The 19,812-nt window shown below is 46.4% G+C and overlaps 1 protein-coding gene across 2 annotated transcripts in view; it reads right to left on the reverse strand.

Annotated features, from left to right (window-relative positions):
* Positions 1 to 19,604, reverse strand: part of TEAD1 (TEA domain transcription factor 1) — a 261,961-nt gene extending 242,357 nt beyond the window's left edge. The window contains exons 1-2 of one of the 2 annotated variants that reach the window (XM_034995473.1): positions 19,173 to 19,233; positions 18,442 to 18,588 (exon numbers count right to left, since the gene is read on the reverse strand). The gene's annotated coding sequence lies outside the window, so the exon portion shown is untranslated. Of the gene's footprint in view, positions 1 to 18,441; positions 18,589 to 19,172 lie in introns of both variants that reach the window. The other variant, XM_034995475.1, reaches the window with a different exon arrangement.
* Positions 19,605 to 19,812: the final 208 nt, after the last annotated feature.

A 19,812-nucleotide genomic window follows, 5' to 3' on the forward strand; every position in this document is an offset into this window, starting at 1 on the left:
CGGACACATGCACGTGCACACACACACACACACCCAGTACTGAAGAGCAAAGCTCTCTAAAAGTACCGAGTCAGGAGCTGGCACCTCTGGCTGCTTCCCACGAGGTCCCCACAGATTCGTTCATCATTGAGAAGTCCCACGAGGGACCAGTTTTTTCAATCCTCCCCTACCCACCAATCCTTGGGTTTCCCTTTCTCCCCAGTGGAGGGCATCAAACACAGGACCAGCTTCAGGGATAGCTTTCAAAGTGTTTACGGGTTTCAACACCAGCCCAGCACACAGAGGGAAAAGGAAAACAACAATGTAGGCTGGGTGGGGGTGGGGGGTGGAGGAAACAGTGAGAACAGTTGACCAGGCGAGGCCAAAGTGCAGGACTGCTCGGCGGGGCTCCTCCAGCAGATTTACTGACATGACGTCAGTGGCTCCAGCCCAGCTTTTTCTTTGGTAGCTTTTTACCACTTGCCTCCTGAAGCCTCCACTATGTCAGGGAGCCACAGGACCACAATGAAAATTCCCTTTGCGAAACCGGGTTTACCTCGGGGCACAGAGGCCAGCCTGCCTGTGAATTACAGGGCTCCTTGCCCTCTCTCTGGGCCCATGGAGGAAAGGGGAGGGGATGAACCCCTACAATGCTATGCTTTGCTTTAATACAGAGGAACCATTAAATGAAGCTCATTGCCTTAAAAAAAAAAAAAAAAAAGAAAATAAAACGCAGGGAGGGCGGGTAGTTAGTTACTAAGTGAGTATCCAAAATTTCACAGGCCAGGATGCTGGTTAATTTCTCAGGATGTCATGAATGATGATAATTTCAGGACTCGTGGCTCATTCTGCTGTGAGGCTAGGTTGGCTGGATTGTGAATGCACGTGGCTTTGTTTCATCAACAAACAAAAATGTATTAATTACTGAAGCTGAAACTCCAGGCCTGAATGGACCCTCTGAGGAGAGCATTATAGCTTCTTCTCCTTAAGATGAGCTTTTAATTTTTTTTTAATTTTTACTTTTTCCTTAAGTGCATATTCCTTGATGAACCGACATGGGTATCAAAACAATTTCCAAGAAACAAAGATAGGAATTACTAAAAATAAGTCTGACAGCAGACCTGTTAAAGAAAAAAGCACTCACTCGGGGCGCCTGGGTGGCTCAGTCGTTGAGCGTCTGCCTTCGGCTCAGGTCATGATCCCAGGGTCCTGGGATCGAGCCCCACATCGGGCTCCCTGTTTGGCGGGAAGCCTGCTTCTCCCTCTCCCACTCCTCCTGCTTGTGTTCCCTCTCTCGCTGTCTCTTTCTCTCTCTGTCAAATAAATACAATTTTTAAAAAAAGAAAGAAAGAAAAAAGCACTCATTTTAGGCTTAGAGGCTTACTATGGTGTTCCCACAACAGCACCATACTTGCTGTGTTCTAAGGACTCCACTGCATAAATCTGCCTAAAACCACAAAGCTTTAACGTTGTTTTTTTTGCTTATAAAAATAATGTATTAGTGATAAATTCTTTAAATGACTGAGAGATTAAATATATTCTATTTTAAACACTTCAAGAGAGGAAGGTACAAAACTTAATTCAAGGAGTATTTACTCAAACAGATGTGTGTAAATGACCCCAACCATCTCATCAAAATATAGCTTGCAGTCTGAACGGCTCAGAGAGGTAATAACAGGAATTTTTCACCTTCTGGTTATTTAAACAAGGAGCAGAACAAACTACTGGGTAGACACGACCAATGGGCATTGACTGAAGTCTTCTGTAAAGCTGAAATTAATGTGAGCTTTGGCCTTCATGATGAGTGTCAAACCATGAACTGTCCCTGGGGAATTCTTTGGTTTGGCCTTTTTTCTTAGGGGAGAAAAGGACAAGATGACAAGCAAGGGCATGGAAGTGACGACTAAGAGCCAAAGGAGCCAACATGAGACAGGTGCACAAGGAAAGGATTTACCATGGCCCAACAAGTTGACCTGGAAGGTGGAATCCATTTCTGAACAAGTGGCGGGGGGGGGGGGGGGGGGGGGCGGGAAGCAGAGACCTAAGCACTCACACTGTAGCCTTGAAATACCATTTTCCACTACAAGGAACCAAAAACCCAGCAGAAATGGTTCATTCTAAGTCAAGAATACACAGGAAGAGAATGGATAGCAGGCAGCTACCAAAAACTATCTGGGTCACATCAAAAGGACAAAGGAGCCCACTAAAGAATCTCCTCATGGCCAAAGATGGTACAATTTGAGTATCAATAAGAGGAACTATAATGTAGTCAAAAGCATCCAATAATTTAAAATCTATGATTGCATAATGATACTCAAACAAAAAACAAAACCAGAAACCTGCCTCTCCTGTACAAACCATACACCAGGTTAACCAAATAACTGATAAGAGAACATTTCTCTCTGTAAGAGTCTACTAGCTACTAAATGAAAGAACCAGAGAACTGGAATATTACCAGTTTACAAAGCCCATATGAAATAACAGATACGGGCAGAGATCATAAACCAATGGCTGTCAATATCACAAAGAGAAAGACAACTGCACGTTATGATTACGTACCTCTTGTGGAACTACTGGTTATGAAATATTCCTCTCAAAAAAAAAAAAAAAAAAAAACCCACAAACAAAAACATTAAACCTGAACCAGATTGAGCTTGTAGATCTAAATTCCCATTTATGGGAATTACAGAGGACAGTGGAACATGATACATGGCACCCTGAGGATGTTGGCTGCAAAATCCAGAATGAGGAGAACTCGAGAGAGACCCAGTGAGGCTTTTATAACAAACCAACTGCAAGGGAAAAATAAAGGAGGGAAGAGTGATCTCTAAAGAGTTTTAAGAAACACAGTAACCAAAAAGAACCTGTGGATCTTGTCCAGACCCGAATTTAAACAAACCCAACCATGGGAAAACACTGTCAAGACAATCAAGGAAATTTGAACAGTGACTTTTATAGATATTTTATAATAAGGAATTATTATTAAAATGTGATGATATTACAGTTAGTATTTTTTTAAAGAGTCATAGTTTTTAAGCACTTACTGGAAACTTTACAGATGAAATGGTATGACATCTGGGATTGCTTCAGAACAAAACTCCAGTGGGAGAGGAGCCAGGGGTTTAGAAGAAACAAGAATGGCCAGGAGTTGATGACTGTTGCTAAGTTATGATGGGACACGGGAGGGTCACTGCCCTCTATTGTACTGAATTTTTCCATAATAAAAATTCTGAAAAATCTGAAATAAAATATAACATACTTTTCTTGTCCCCCTCCCTCACACAGAAAGATACTAGAGGAAGAGGTACTTGGCATTCTAATTTTAGCTACTGGGTGAGCGTGATCACCCAGAGATGGTGACCACCTAGTGATGGTGACGTATGGGACACTACCTTCTCTGCCAGGCACTGTACTACTATGTCCATTTTATAGGTAAGGAAACTGAGATTCGAAAAGATTAAAGAGGTTGCCCAAGGTCAAAGAGATAAGTAGAAGAAATGTGTGTAATTCTACAAGTTCACAAACATGAGAATGAGAATGCGTTGTTTTTTCAAAATAGTAACAACTCTTGAGAGTGCTGATAACTCTAAGCCAAAAGATTCGATGCTCTCCAGTGTTAAAGGCCGCAGAATTGAGAAGTGGTGCTTTTCTTGACCATTTTTGGTGAAGCTCAGGGAACTGCAGGGGCAGTCTAAGATCTCACAGTGATAAGAGCAGAGGATAAAAGAGGAAAAGTCCAGGCCACATGCATGTGTGTATATGCGTGTCTTGTGTGTAAAAATGTGAAAGCAAAAGGGAAATTGTCTGAAGAGAGAAAAACAACAGAACAGGAAATCCAGCAAGAGTGGAAGCTGGGAAAAAGCTTAAAACTAAACCCAATAGAGGAAGATGGAAAAGCAAATAAATGAGCTCCCGTCAGACGGGGCCATTCTGGCTGGGACAAAGCCCTCAGAAACTTGGGGCGGGGCGGGGGGGGCTGGAGGCAGAGGAAGCAGGGGACTACGGAACAGAACCGGTTGGGGGAGACAACATGGCTCACTGCGGGCCATTCACTGTATTTCATCATATTTCACTTTATCATATTATTATTTTATTTTTCAGATGAGGAAACGGAATCATTTACTTGAGATCACATGCCCAGTAAAAGCAGGACTGGAGCTGGAACCAGGGGCTGATGTCAAAGCCAGGCTTTTCGGCTCCTTTGCTAAATATACCAAATGCTACAGAGAACTGTACGAAGTTAGGCAAGACCAAAATGGCCAATAGCAGAAGTACCCGAAAGGCACAGGGAAAGGTAAGAAGGGAGCAAACCAGCAGACTGGGAAGGAGGGAAAGACAAGAGCACAAGTCCCAGAAACTGGCCATCAGTGGCCCCAACTTGCCCTTTTGGACCAGAGTCACCAGAACCAGGTGAACAGGAGGAAAAGAGTATCAACCAGCCCAATCTCTCTCTCACTAAACCAGCCAAGATGTCAAAGATGGGTAGCAACCCCATTAGCAATCCCATTTTGAAGACCCTAATGTCTTTTTTGGAGGCCTGATTATTAAGGGCTCTGAGCAAGCCCATTAACCTTTTCTCCCCTCAGCCCCCTCCACTGCCCACCGCGTTTCACAGCCTAAGGCATATTTTCCACCGGGTCACCTGCGGTCACCTGGGCAAGGAAGGGAAGGAATTCATCCCATCTTCCCAGGTTTCCAAGCACCCCCACTATCAAGGAGTGAAGTCAAGGTCATTTGCCTAAATCCTACCCCCAGCATGAGGCCATTTCCGTATCTAGGCCTTCAGGTGGAAGGTGGGGGGGAGCTAAGTTATTCTGACAGTCTGCCAACAGAGCACATTCCAAAGAAAACCAGAAAAAGAAAAACCAGAGAAACTGGCAGGTCCAGTCCCAGGCTGGGGACACCCCCCCCCCCCCCCCATATGGATCATCAACCCAGGTTTCCAAACCACACCAGCCTCACCTCCACACACACACAATACACACATACGTAAAGGAGTTCGGATCAATCCAGCCCCCAGGAGCCTTACCCTCCCATTTTTAATGGCCAGTATACCCAGTCTGAGAGGGGAGGGGTACTGGGTCCCCACAGTCTTTAGAGGACTGAAAACAAGGGGGCAGTGGTAACTCTTGCGCCTTCTCAAGAAAACAAAACGAAGGTGAGACAATCCCCTGATGAAAAGCTTGACTGGGTCATGCCCAATTTTTTAGGACCTTAGCCACATGTTTATTTTGAAGAGAGAGTAAAACAGGACACCAAGAACACAAAACAAAGTTATTGTGTACTTCACCGTTTCTGCACAAATACACCAAGTGAGGGGAAGTCGACCTCTGTTTCAGTGTTATAATCTACCTCAACTCCAATCAAATGCCCTAATAATAAAACCTGACAGGTGACTTAATATGCAATCTTTTTGGCCTGGCAGCCGTGAAGCCCCCGACCTAGGAACTGGCTTCAAACGCTGCCCCTATGATGCGTTACCCTGGCTGTGTGACCTTGGGCGCGGTACTAAACCTCTCCGAGCTTCCCTTCCTCCAACTACAAATGGAGCTCTTAGGTTTAGATGAGGTAATGCGCAAGAATGGGCTTAAGACAGAACCTGGCCAGTCTCCCTTACTTACCAAATTCTCCAGAGTGGCCCGGGGATGGGTGCAACCAGAAGTTCCAGAGGGGACTCAGCGGTACTGCGCCTTCTCCCCAACCCCTGCCTTTGGGAGGGGAGTGGGGGGCTGGGGATGGAATGACTCAGATCAAGATAAGGACGCAGTTCTCCAGGACCTTTCTGCCTAGGCTCTCACATCTTATCGCTTTAATCTAAAGCTCAGCTCAAAAGCTGGCTGGGGGAAGGTGGCCCAGCATCATCTTCCCAGAGGAAAACAAAAGATTTTCATGTGACTTGCCTGCCCAGGGGCACAGGGAGGGCTAACGGCAGGGGCTGTCCAACCAAGCCTTCCCTTCTACACAGCTGCCAAGTGGAGGGACCAAGACCCTGGGACCCTGGCCTGTGGAGGACCCTCAAAATTGCCTTCTCCCTAGGAAAGGCCCCAACAAGGAAACAGTTCTCCAAGCTCAACAGCAAAGGCCAGACCTGAAAGACACCACAGTGCACTGAACACCTGCCCCAGTTACTGCCTAAAGCACATGATAAAATAACTAAACGATGGTGTCAAAACAACCACCTGGAACTGAGCAGTGTTGTTACAATTACTTTTGGTTTTAGGCAAAGTACTAAAATTCCTTAAATTCCATTCTACTTTCCCTGCCTTATAGATTTAGGAACGTCATAGGACATGATCCCACATTCTCTGAAAGAACAAAGAGAAGCAAGCCTGAAACCTAAGAATGTCAAGAGCACTGAGACCACAAGTCCTAAAAATATAATCTGAAATCCCCGAATTTCACACAATACAAACCTTTCAGAATTCCACTGGGAAAAACTTCTCAATTAAATTTTGCTAGTCTAAAAGGAAATGAACCAATGCTGAATCATTCCTATGAATGGACACTTTTTTTAAATACATTATGAACTGATCTGCAGAACAGCACAGGGTTTGAAGCAATTTGGTTAAAAGTAGCACAGGTCTAGAGGGAAAAGCTCCTCTACTGTACCTCTGCTCTCAGAAACAGCCTGGGACACGCCTTCCAGAATAATGCTGTCAGGAGCTCAAGCCCCAGCCACAAAGACCTCCTGCCCAAAGATTTTCCCTCCATTCTGCCTAATTAAAGGAGGTCATCCAGTTTCCTCAACAGTTTCCTAATAGTAGAATGACTGACTGCATAGTTTACCATCCAAACCAGGGCATTGCAGAGGAAAAGGGGGTGTTATTAAGCTACTGCTCAGAGACAAGGAGCAGGACTGTACCAGACAAGCACATACACAGCCCCAGGGAATGGAAGAGGACAACCCTTTACAAAATACCAATGGATAAAAACTGCCACAAACAGTTATTATGAGGAAGACAGGGAGCATCTGGGAGACACAGGAGCAAGCCCAAGTTACAATGAAGAAAAAACTGGGGGGGCGCCTGGGTGGCTCAGTTGGTTAAGCGACTGCCTTCAGCTCAGGTCATGATCCTGGAGTCCCGGGATCGAGTCCCGCATCGGGCTCCCTGCTTGGCGGGGAGTCTGCTTCTCCCTCTGACCCTCCTCCCTCTCATGCTCTCTGTCTCTCATTCTCTCTGTCTCAAATAAATATATAAAATCTTAAAAAAAAAAAAAAAAAACTTGCTTAAAAAAAAAAAAGAAAAGAAAAGAAAAAACTGGGCAGAGCAGAAGCTGAAACTTGGGGTATAAATTGACCTGACTCCGGGTTCTTTTCTTCCCCATCTTAAGTCAATTTACAAAGCAGATTCAATACTTGACTTGCGGCCCCAGGTGCCTTCCGGGTCTCTCTACTGCCTGATCTCCCAGTCTTTCCTTGTTGGTATTTACTGAGGTCTTGGGTGGCTTAAGCATAAGCCACACGAGCAGTTAACATAGTCAGCATTTATCATTAAGGACCAAGTCATTCCGCATTATTGAAATCACTCTTTCTAAAGTCTTCCACCTTAGGTACTTCTAATGGATACCTGTAGGCCCCTCACTAAAACCAATATACAAGCAGAAATGTAAACTTGTATTAGGACATCCATCACTCTGCATATCAACCTTAGTCATCTGACCAGCAAAACAAATGTACACATGGGGGGGGGGGGGGGGTCATGCCAACGTTGTTCAGCGTGATAACTGGATTCAGGGCTGTATTGATTCTATGAGATATAAATCACATACCACAAAATCTACCCTTTAAAATGATATAATTCAGTCGCTTTTAGCAGAGTCACAGGTTGTGAATTGTTTTTAAACGTGCCTCTCTCCACTCCTCAACGCTCAGCCTGCCTGCCTCCAAAAGCCTCTATCCCTCCCGCCAAGTCCACTCATCTCTCTTAGAAATCTTTCATTTTAATTCTTAATTTAAAGGCTAGGAAACCAGATTCACTCACACACAGTTCCATGTAACCTGGTTAAGAGACAACAGAGAAGTCCGTAAAATGCAAGTGGTCCCCAGCCCAGGCCCCCACAGAGCAATCTTACCTGCTCAGACCAGTCCCTGGGAGTGGCCCCAGCCGAAAAGCGTGGAGACAATGACACACCCTGCTCAAGTGTAGCTGACCAGCTTTGGGCAGAGACTCTGAAAACCCAGGTGACAACCCACCAGCTTCCAGAAGACATCCAGCTCATCTGTCCAAGGAGTACCTGGGTACGAACCCAAAGAGACACTCATCTTGGATTAACTAACATCCTCTTTAATATGCAAACACACTGGCAAAAGGATGGATGGGCTGCCATTCACACAAGCGTGAATCATTATTTGAAATATATTTCAGGTGCACAGAAAGGAGTCTAATACAAGGTGCAAAGATTTCATTTCAGAGCTTGGAGCACTGAGATGAAGAGGATGGCCTGGGGTCTAGCAGCGGTCAGACCTGTAGCTGTAGCCTACTGAGCTGACTCTTATCTAACTAAACTTTCCCACAACCCTTCAGAGTAGGTAGCATCAGCTCCATCTTCCAGATGTGGAAACTGAGAGCAGAGAAGTTAAGCAGCCTGCTCCCAAATAGGTATTAAAAAGTGTACTTGGGTGGGGGTGCTTGCTGACTCAGTGGTTACAGCATGCACTCTTGATCACAGGGTCCTGAGTTCAAGTTCCACACTGAGTGTGGGGCCTACTCTAAAAAATAAATAAAATAAAATACTAAACAAAGTTTTAAAAAAAAAGTGCAGAGGCACCTGGGTGGCTCAGTTAGGCGTCCACCTCTTGATCTCAGCTCAGGTCTTGATCTCAGGGTTGTGAGTTCAAGCCCTGCATTGGACTCCATGGTGGGAAAGGAGTCTACTTTAAAAAATAATTTAAAAAAAAAAAAAGTGCAATGGGGACAGCAAAAGTAGGGGAGAGGTACCTCTCTGTCTCTTATTCCCTCACACCTGAAGCTTGACCCAACTTCAAAACTCCAGGGACGATTCCTCAATGGTCTCCCCGGCAGATGCAGGGCCCCAAGCACAGTTTCTCTATGAAAAGATGAGTTCCATACAATCTCAAAGTTAGGAGTGTGGCTTCCAAGCAAGAATCTAAGAGGGGCGCTTGAGTGGCTATCTGTTAAGTGTCTGCCTTTGGCTCAGGTCAGGATCTCAGGGGTACTGGGATCAAGCCCCACATCAGGCTTCCTGCTCAGGGGGGAGTCTGCTTCCCCCTCTGCCTCTCCCCCCAGCATGTCCTCACTCTCTCTCTCTCAAATAAATAAAATCTTAAAAAAAAAAGGAATCTAAGGAAGAGGTTTCTTTTCAGGTGGACAAAGGTGCAAGCATTTCTATTTAATTCATACTACCACTTGGCAAGGAATAACCTCACATATTTACTGATGGGTTTCCTCCATCACTTATTAATAGAAGAAGTATGGTTCAAAGCAATTAATGGTCTCAGACTTCATGGGATACCTCGGCCACTCATGAATTTGAATCCATTTGTCTGAGACCTGAAGCCCAGCTCTTCTAAGTAACTCTGCCTCAGCTTGGGATGCCCCTCAAGAGTCACTGTCCAGGCTGACCTGGCAGGAAATCTGTGAAGACCTAGCATTCAAGATAACATCTGAAATTGCTATTTACTGGGGTACCTGGGTGGCTCAGTCGGTTAAGCGTCTGCCTTTGGCTCAGGTCATGATCCCAAACCCTGGGATCATGCCCAGCATGGGGCTCCTTGCTCAGCGGGGAGCCTGCTTCTCCCTCTCCCCCTCCTCCCCACCTGTTCTCTCTCTCTGAGACAAATAAATAAATCTTAAAAAAAAAAAAAAAAAAAAGGAAATTGCTATTTCCTGAGCATGTATTACATGTCAGGCATACAGGAGGCATTCTACTGAAATTCAGAGATTAGGATACCAAGGCTCAGATGGCAATTTGTCCAAGGCCACAGAACCAGAAAGCGGCTGAGCCAAAGTCCAACTAAGGCATGTCCTACTCCAAACCTGGGTTTTTTAAACTAATTATCCTGCCTTTTTCCAAACCAGAATCAGGAAACTTCCCACTCCCCTTGTCAACCAGTTCCCTCCGCTTCTTTCAATTAATTGCTCATAGCTGAGTTTCGGATCTATAGGTTCAGATCTAGAGGAGCTCATGACCGGCAGCAATAAACCTTTTCTATCGCTGTTTGAGGGTTGAGGTCACTACTCTGGAGAGTATTTCAAGGGGGTCATTTGTTTCTTAACGACTTAGTTCCACACTACTTCCAAAATGGCATCTGGCAGAAAAATAAATAAAAAATAAACGCTTTCCCTTCAAGACCCAACTCCAACATCACTTTCTCTAAAAGTTTTCCTCAGTGCCTACCACTGAGCAACACGGCTGCTAGGCTATTATCAAGAGCACTTAGACAACGGAGTTATTTTCCCTTTATTCTGATGTTTCACAAGGGAATTCATGCTCCTAGAAGCTACACCTGCTTAAAAAATAAAAGCCCCTTCCCAAACCACTCCCTCAAAACAACCCGTCAATAATATAAAATCTCACAGATCCTTATGGATAGAGATGCAAACATGGTTCTTCAACATTTCATCAACTCTAACACGCCAACGGTTGTAAAATGCAACATGATTTTATTTCTAAAAAATACTGCTGTGAAAAAAACCATGGAGAATCCTGCCTTATCGCTCAAAAATCGAATTTCATACACATTGTAACTTTTTTAAGCATACGTCAATCTTGCACATAAAGAGGAAAATAATAAGCAAAATAAATCGGGTGCGATATACCTAAAACAACTTCTCAGAGAGAGATCAGCATCCATGCTTTTCCACACACTATCACCCTCGTGCCAAGAGCACTGATGGCATCAAGAGCATCCTCAGGAATGCCCCAGAGCGGGCTCCGGGATTCTCTTCCTCTCCTGCATCTCTTCCACAGGCTTTGAGGAGTGTGTGCAACCTCATGGCAGACCATGACCACCGCCTGGCCAGCCACGACTGCAGAACACGTCTCAACTTCAAATATATGAAAAGCTGCATCTTGGAACCCACGAAGTATCAAACATACAGCTTCCCCACTACATGGTGATGACCTCTTTACAGGCCCGTTTCCCTCGCCAAACTACAAACTTTGCAGGGGTGTTCACCGATCACCGTTCTTTGACCACCTTTGGCCGATCACCAAATCCCTGGCACCCGGTAGTACCTGTAAATGTTTAAACATCCAGAGGCAAGTGGGACTTCTACACAAAACTGGGAGCATCTGGATTTCAAAGTGCCCAAGGTGGAAGAAGAGAGAAGAAAGGAATGAAAAGGCAAGTGTGGTTTAGCAGCAGCAGGCTCATCTCTTGGACGCTGTCAGGATCAGCCTCCCCATCCCCCGCACTCTGCTACATCAAGGGATACCACTCGAGGAGCTCTGTGAGCAGCCTCACTACCCAGAAAGTAAAACCACCTCTGCAAGCAACCAGACAAGAATTAGTCCCTTAAACCCCTTGCCGGCAAGCCTGACACACACCTCACCTCTGTAATCACATCTGGAATCAACTGCTACACTCCCAAGGGGTAGCAGATGATTGCCTAACAGGGGGAAGATGGTTTTGTTCATTGTATTGCTTTTCCTGCATAGAAAGGTGCAGCCTTATCTTTATACGACTATATTTTTAAAACCAACCAAGTCCATCTTAGTGAATTCCATAAAGATTCGGTATTTGTTCACAAATACGGGGGAGAAAAATCCCATTCAGAGTTAGGAGGGATGGTCAAATTTAGACTGACTGGATCTGACGAAGTAGACTATCTAGAGCAAGGGTTCCCAACCAGAGGCGGACACCACTGTGGACCTCTTAAAAATACAGAAACTTTGCCCCCAGCCCAGCCCTCCTAAATCTGCAGGGGTAATGTCCAGGCTGTTGAAAGATCTGTGGAGGCCGCAGGGCACGTGCTCAGGGAGGAACGCTGGTGCGGCAGAGGCTCCCTGGGGCAGGCGTGGGAAGTAGCTGACCTGGATTTGAGGCAGAATCATCCTGAATTAGCCACGCAAAAGGATCTGTGTACAATGCATTACAAACTCAGAAGTCAAAATGTGGGAAAAAATGAGGGGCCTAGAAAGGTGAGCGAGAACATCCAGGGAGGGTGGGCTGGGAAGGGGGCAGCTGGTCTGATCCTGGCTTCTTCCCCCAGTGCCTGGCACGTATCAGGGACACAAGGATTTGCTGAATGAGATTCACACTGCTGATAAGCACATGGTGATGCACATCCTCAAATTTCCACAGAGCCACCTACTATGTGCAGAATCCCTGAGTCGGCTCCAGCAACTCGGGCAAGAGTCCCTCTGTCGGTTCCCCACTGGAAGCGTAATTTTCCTTCAGCTTCACCAGACACCTGAGTAGAAGTGTTCCGGAAGTATTTCCCTCTTTAACAATTCCTAGTCATAAAGGAAGCTGCTTCCTGCCTCCAAATCACAGGCCTCTTCTCCTGGTTTCCAGTTACATAGACATCAATCAATTTTACATTTTATGATTAAGGTAAAACTCAAAGGTGAAAGGAAATGAGGGAGGTTATTTTGAAAGAACAAAACTAGAAACCTTTTATCAAAATAAGAAAACAACAATATCGGCCTTCTCTCTCCAGTGTTTAAAACAAAGGCAGATTTTGAATTACGGGAATTTCTCAGCGCTGCCTACATAAAAAGTGCTATTAGGTAGCTTGTTTTCTGTTTCGCTCTCCATGGATATACTTGATGAGGTCTTCGAGTGTTCCAGATTTCAGGACGGGGCTGCCGTCCCCTCAGCTGACGGGGCTCTTTCTAACTCTAACCATCACGGTCTCCCAAAGGCTTTGAGATGAAAAGGCAGCCAGGGAGAAAGGGTTGAAAGAGATTCCACCAAAGGAAGCATCGCTCACAATGGTTTCAATGGTTTGCAATCAGTTAGCCCCCAGGACATCCCCAGCCACAGTGATGGGTGATCTGAAAATGAAGCATATCAAAATGCTATTGATAAGCTAAATTACCAGACAGCTTATCTGAGGCCCACATCCGCCATATGGTGCCCCAACTTCTGCCGCCTGTTGCGGCCACAACAATAGGCACGCCTACCCAGAGAGCACCGTCGGACAGAAACCCAGCAGCAGCGGCATGTGGGGTGGCTGCTGTGTTTACATTTTATTTTGTGCTATTAGCCTTGTGCCTCCCCCTATCCCGGGAGGGACTTAAAACACAACACACCTTCAACGTCAAAAATGTGCGTTACCCACAGGGCACAACGCATGCACGCGACGTGGGGGGGTGCGCGCGCGTCCAGGTATACAGCAGGTGAACAGAGAAAACCAGATGTCAGCTCCGCCAATGGAGCTGCCTGGTGGGGGAGGGCGAGTCAGGCCGGCTCCCAGCCAGAGCTGCGAGCAGACAATGCGCTTTTCTCCAAACACTCGGGCGGGCGGGCCTCGGGGAGTGGCTATTTAAAACACTTGGCTCCTTTTATTTCACCACCATGGAAGTGAATTCGGCTCTTAAGTGCCAGGGCAAATGAAGTCATTTGGTTTCTGCGGGCTCCCTTTGCATTTCAGCAGAAGTCAGACTGGACAAAGTCGGAAGGTCCAGCTGAAGTTGTTCTTTCTTCCAATTAAAATCCATTCCGCAGAGGATCTGGCGCCTGGGCTTCATTAACTTTTTTTTTTTCTTGGAAAAGGCACGGAGGTCATAGAAAATTTAAAGGACAGAAGACAGTGAATGAATGCTGCCAAAGACAACTCCTGTCACAGAATGCCATCAAGTCAAGATGTAAAGACAAATGAGGAGCTCTACCTTCTAAAGGCTTGGTTGGTAACCAAGATTAATGGTGGGTTTCGTTGTATGAATTCCTAAGATTTCTGCTACCCTCTAAAGAGGTTCCTATCTTTACAGAGATTATATCATTAATGGTAATAAAATATTTATTTAGTTTACAGTCTATTAGGGAAAAGACACTGGTTTTCAAAGAGAACTCAGCAACACAGAGCATCTGGTTGTGCAAAAATGTACAAGATGCAGGTTTGGATACAGTGCAAAGCAAAAACAAAAACAAAAAACAAAAAAAAGGACAGTCAATCTAACAATCAGATCTAGTTAACTATTATAAAAAGGCACTCATTTCACACACACACACACCCCAATTACCAACACCTTAGCAGACAACATTCTTGGATGAACTTTTCAAATTTTCTTAAACATTCTCAGTTTAAAAAAAAAAAAACTCCTTTCAAGTTAAATTGAGATTGCACTTGAACTCCATCCAAGAGCGGAGCTGAACTGAATTATGATAATTAGAAAGCTGTGCCTATAAAAAAGCAGCGCAGTTCATGCATTTTTTTTAAAAGTTCATGCCAGAGAATATAAGTTCAATATGTTCTCACATAATTAACATTTCCCACCATTAGCAGCAGTTTTTCAGTTTATGTATCAGTAAAAACAACAGCACTCGTCATTGTTGTATATTCCCAGTCAATAGTGTTTCAGTCACTGTACACATACATCTAATCTGTCAGATGCCTAAAAGCAACCAGAATTCCCCACTGGAGATGATGGTGGTGCTTAACTTGTTCGTTAATAAGCTGCTTTTTTCTTTTAAACCCATTTTCCAATGCTGGGCCCTGTTCCTCAAACTAAAACTGCTTATGAAATCCTAGGACAGAGCCTTAAAAACTAATGTCAAAAAGAGCAGAAAATTACATCAGGATAGTAAATATTGATGGGGATAGTAAATATGGGGGCGTGGGAGGGGGTGGAGACAGGATACAGCCAAGATGGAGACTTCCCTTAGCTTGCCACAAAAGTAGAAAAGACAGCCTCTAAGATCCCCCTCCCCTTTCCAATCAGAAGAGAGACCAGTGGTTTCACAGTTAGCTAGGATTCCCAGACTATGGAAACTATTTTCTGAGAATCTTCCCAACCATGCAAAAAGCCAGTGGACAGAACTTAAGAGCTGAGTGGGACCCACCCTGTAAGAAATACCATCCTCAAAACCCACCCTTCAGGGCATCCCATTTGATTTCACTAAAATAAAAATACATATTCCAAAATTCTCTTATTCGGCACCACAAGGAAACCTGAAGCTCTCTGAAGAGATGGCTGAATTTCAACTCTTAAGTTCCAATATGGGATAGGGTCAAAAAAGCTGATGATGAGAATCTATAACTCACAGGTTTGAAACAAAATAAAATTATACACAAAAATACCCCAGATATTTAGATCCAAATATTCTAGCATTCCACAAACTATCCCAGAAGAGGGAAGGCCCAAACTTCCCAATCTTAGAAGTATGCAGTCATTACAAGACAAGGGGGACTAAGTCGGTATTTGTCAAAAAGCCCAACCCGGAAACATTAAGAGCTTAACATGGACCTGAATTACTTGACTTTATCACCTTTGTGAATGTGAAAGAATAAAATATATCACTGATATTGTTCAAACATGATTTGGGATCTAATTTAAATACCACAGCGTAATCTGTGGCGTCTACAGATAAAATGAGAAAAAGCACCAGGCAGCTATAAAAGATCATTCCAGCCATCCGTTAGTCCCCAATAGCCCAGCAGCAGAGCCCAAGTCTGTCAAAGGGCAGGAAGCTTACACTGTACTTTTTTTGCCGAGTTCAGAAGTAGGACTCTAGCACTTGCTGCAGTTCCAGGTTCTGAACTCTAAAGAGGAAGCTGCAGTCCGTGCACCCCTTGATCGACAGAAAGGTGGGCTCCAACTTCTTCGCAGTGCGTCAGAGGAAGCTGGACACTTGCTCTGGCCAGTAGTCCTCAGTCTTTGGAAAAAACAGACCTAAAAAGTTTGATCACTAAAGGGATCCAACCCCTAGGCACAGCTTTCACTCGGCAGCATTTTTATTCTTTCGCAATCTCTTTCTTGGAAACAAGACAACGTGCCTAAAATATGAGCTTGAAAGTGTTATCTACCGACTGTCTGCGCGTGAACACGGTCATCGTGCGGATGCTGGTTCCTACATGCAGTTATTTGCACCAACCTTTGGAGGGATAAAACACCACGATTTTCATTTGCAGGCACTATAATTATGCTCACAATTAACACGTAATAGTACAGGAGATTAGAGAAAAAAGTTAATCCCACAGATGCACAGACTCTGGTTTGACCACCATGTATGACAGATCGATCCGTTTCTAAAACAAGGAACCTTAAAAATATTGTTATGGCACAGCTCACTTCTTCAAAGGCCTAACTAACATTTGAGATCTACATTCTCCAACTGTTCCTGTTACATACTTTTCTACTGAAGATATAACAAATATGATCTAGAAACGGATGATACACTACAACTGTATTCTCAAATTTTCCCACTGAGAAATGCCCTCCTATACTTGATCTGCAGCGTCAGAATTCAAAATTGTTTCTAAATGACTGAAGCCCAAGCAGCGAAAACCCCAACACCCTTTTCCTTATGACTTGCTTGTCCTTGTTCTTAATAAAAGGGGACATTAGTCCCCAAAGTGAGTGTATGAATACATAATTCTTGCTGTATAAAGTAACAGAGAGGTAGAGGAAAAGGGGAAGGGAAGAAGCTGACTTCCCCCAGAGTGCCCCCCTACCCCGCTTCACCCCGCCCAAAACCTGCCCTTACATATAATTAGTTTGCTGCTGGGGCCTAGGCACACGTTGTACCACAATGCAAGGAAGCGCCTCTCGGCCTCTCCAGCCTCTCCGTGAGAAATTTGTTTCAATCCGGCTCAAACTAAACTAGGTTGCCCTCCCTCTTTAAATTAAGTATATGTCGTGGTGAGTCCTGGTTTATGTTTTGGGAAAAGGAAAAAAAAGGAAAAAAAAAAAACCACAAACTCCAACAGTCCCTCAAGCATGTTCTCTGGATGGAGTTCTATTTGTTACTTGATGAAAGATCACTGAGAGGAGGAATCTATACAAAGATTCTTTCCTATATTTCTTCAAATCATACTGTCAAAGCAAAGTGTCACATTGGTTTTGTTTCAAAATTGTAATAAAAAAAAGAAAAGAAAGACTATTCTAATATTCCCCTAAAACTGCAGGCCAAATAATACTTATCATTAAAGTAAAAATAAAATGGTCTACATTGGCACTTTTATACCATCAGCAAGAACCAGTAATGAATACAGCTTATCAGTTCATTTTTTTATACCAACAACAAATAAAAGAATTACAAACTCTTTAAAATCTGAAACCTGAGAGCTCAACACCGAGTTGCACATGCAAAGAAATACTAAACAAAAATATCTGTGACCATTTATGGAAATAACGAGATTAGAAAATTAAGCCTCCCCCCCCCCAAAAAAAACAATCAACGATTCAAAACCTCGCTGTTGACAAGGTTCAACTAATCCATTTGTCTTTCCTGAGTCACTTTGTAATTAGTTCTACTATTTCCTTCTGAAGAGGAAAGATTCTTAACCAAAGTTGGATCTAAGTCTGGCCCCAAAGATCCTTCTATTTACAAAAGGGCACAAGCCCAATAGTGAAAGGACGAAGCACTGGGCACAGCCTGAAATACGTTCCCCAACCACTGCCTCAGAGTACCCTGGCAGAGAAGCCCCACGCATGACACACCAGCAAAAGCCACTGCACACTGCAGAGAAAGGAGCCCACTGCCTGTTCTGACAATGCAGTCAGATCACATGCTCCTAAGGGATCCGTCTACTCAGGTAACCACCTGCATGCACCCAGCACACCACAAGCGATCAGACCACCAAAACTTCCACAAACACTCAAGGAGAAGGGTGGGGAGGAAGAAACATGTGGTTGCCCTGAACTGTTAAGTGTTCTGCTCCTTTGCAGTATCTGTAGCATTTTAAATTTTCTTGTTTAACCATTTTGAAATGTGATAGGTTTTGCAGACCTTTCTGTCTCAGGACCTGGGCTCCCTCCAAGGCACTGTTTTAAAAAAAAAAAAAACAGGCCTTTTTACATTACCCGCTCCTGGAACATCATCTGTCTCTAAGTTTCCAGTGCTTACTGAGGTCAATTTTCATTTCTGCAAATCACAGGCAGCCACTTGCTTCTAAGAAGTTAACAAGCCTCCTGAGAAATGCTGGTGGCTGCTATTTCATTGTTTCATAAATATTTTTATACAGTGACACCATTCAACTTTAAATAAATCTTTAAAAAGAAAGACAATTAAAAAGCAAAGAAAATTATGATCTGGATTTTATTTATTTTCGTGGGAGGAGAATAAGGGAAGTGTGAGCCCTCCATTGTTTTCAACTCGTTTAAAATGTTGCTTCAGTTAAAAAAAAAAAAATATATATATATATATATACACACAAATGCATTTCAGAAAAAAGAAACTCATGGAAGTTGAACTTTCTTGAAAGCGGGCCTCTGGACTTTTGAAAACAGTGTTGCTGCTATGAACAAAGACTAGAAGTACACCCTGATTTTCTCCTCTCCTGGGGATCATTTCTCTTCCAATAAACAAACAAATCCCCCAGTATTTCCTACCGAAGGGAAGTTTTCCAGGGAGAGTCTCCTCCAGGGTTTGGTGGTAACTGCGACTCAGTCTTTTTTGGACACAATGTTTCTGCTGACTCCTGAAAATTTTCCACTTGAATGTGCAATGAAGCGGCGGCGGCGGCGGCAGCAACAGTCCTGGAGAAGCGGCAAAGGCGACCGTGCCTTCTTTCATCTTTGAGAAGGAGCGGACCCCCGCGGGCAGCACGAGTCGGCGCGGACCCCGGGCCGGCCTCGGGGGGCCCCGGCGCCTGGAGGGGGCGCGCGGGGGGGCGGCCGGCTGCGGGCTCCGAGGCGGCGCCGGCGGCTCTCCCCGCCCGCGCCCGCTCCGAACTTCTGACTTCCCCGAGCAAACCGTGAAGACTGCCCGAGGGTGTGAGGGTGTGTGCGTGTGCGCGCGGGCGGGCGGGCAGGCGCGGGGGGCGCGGGGGGCGCGGCGCGGCCGGGCGCCTCCAGGGCCGCCGCCGGGGGCCGCCTGTTGCCGCGCGGGCTCCTCAGCGCGCGGCCCAACTTGGCGTCCCGGCAACTCGCGCGGCGGCGCCCGGCCGCTCACCTTGAGGGCGACGCGGGGGCCCCGGCCCCGGCCCTCCGCGTGCCCGCCCGCCGCACACAAAGCGGAGCCCGCAGAGAAAGAGCGGCCGGAGCCGAACGCGCCGCCGGCCCCCCGCCCCCGGCGCCCGTGCGCCGCCCGCGCCCAGCATCAGCCCCGCGCGCCAACTTACCTCGGCAAAGGGAGCCGCCGCAGCGCCCGGCGAGTCCGAGGCAAACTTCGGCGCCGCTTCCCCCGCCCGCAGCTCGGTGCCCGGCTCCCTCCCCGGCTCCCGGTCCCCGGGCCGGGCCACCCCACCCCTGCCTAGCACCGCTCCTGCCCCGGGGCCGGCTGGGCGCACTGGGCTGCTGCCCGCGGCTCCGGGCAAAGGCGGACGGGGTGGGGGGGTTTCACTGCATGGCCTGTCCCCGGACGCGGCCGCCCCGGGCCCGGGCCCCGCCGCGCGGACTGGCCCGCAGGGTGGAAGCGAGTCTGCAAAGTGCTTGGTGGGCGCCCGCGGCGGGCGGCGGGGCCGCGGCGGCGGCTGCAGAGGCTCGGCTCGGCTCGGGCGGCGCGGCGCGGCGCGAGCGATGCTAAGAATGTTCGGAATGAGGACAGGAATGAAATGAACGCCAGGACCGAACTCGCTCCGGAGGGGTGGGGCCTCGGTGACGTCATGCGGCCTGCCGCCCGGGGCCGGGGGCGGGGCCTGCCGCCGCCGGTGACGTCATGGGGCTTCGGGGCGGGCCGGCGCGGCCGACTCGCTGTTGGGGCGCGGGCTCCCCCCGCAGGGGCGGCGGGGCGGAGTCTCGCGCCCACGGGGGAGCGGGGCG

The sequence above is a fragment of the Mirounga leonina genome, unplaced genomic scaffold (genome assembly GCF_011800145.1).
Source record: "Mirounga leonina isolate KUSES-001 unplaced genomic scaffold, KU_Mleo_1.0 Mir_92, whole genome shotgun sequence".
NCBI classification, from domain to species: domain Eukaryota; kingdom Metazoa; phylum Chordata; class Mammalia; order Carnivora; family Phocidae; genus Mirounga; species Mirounga leonina.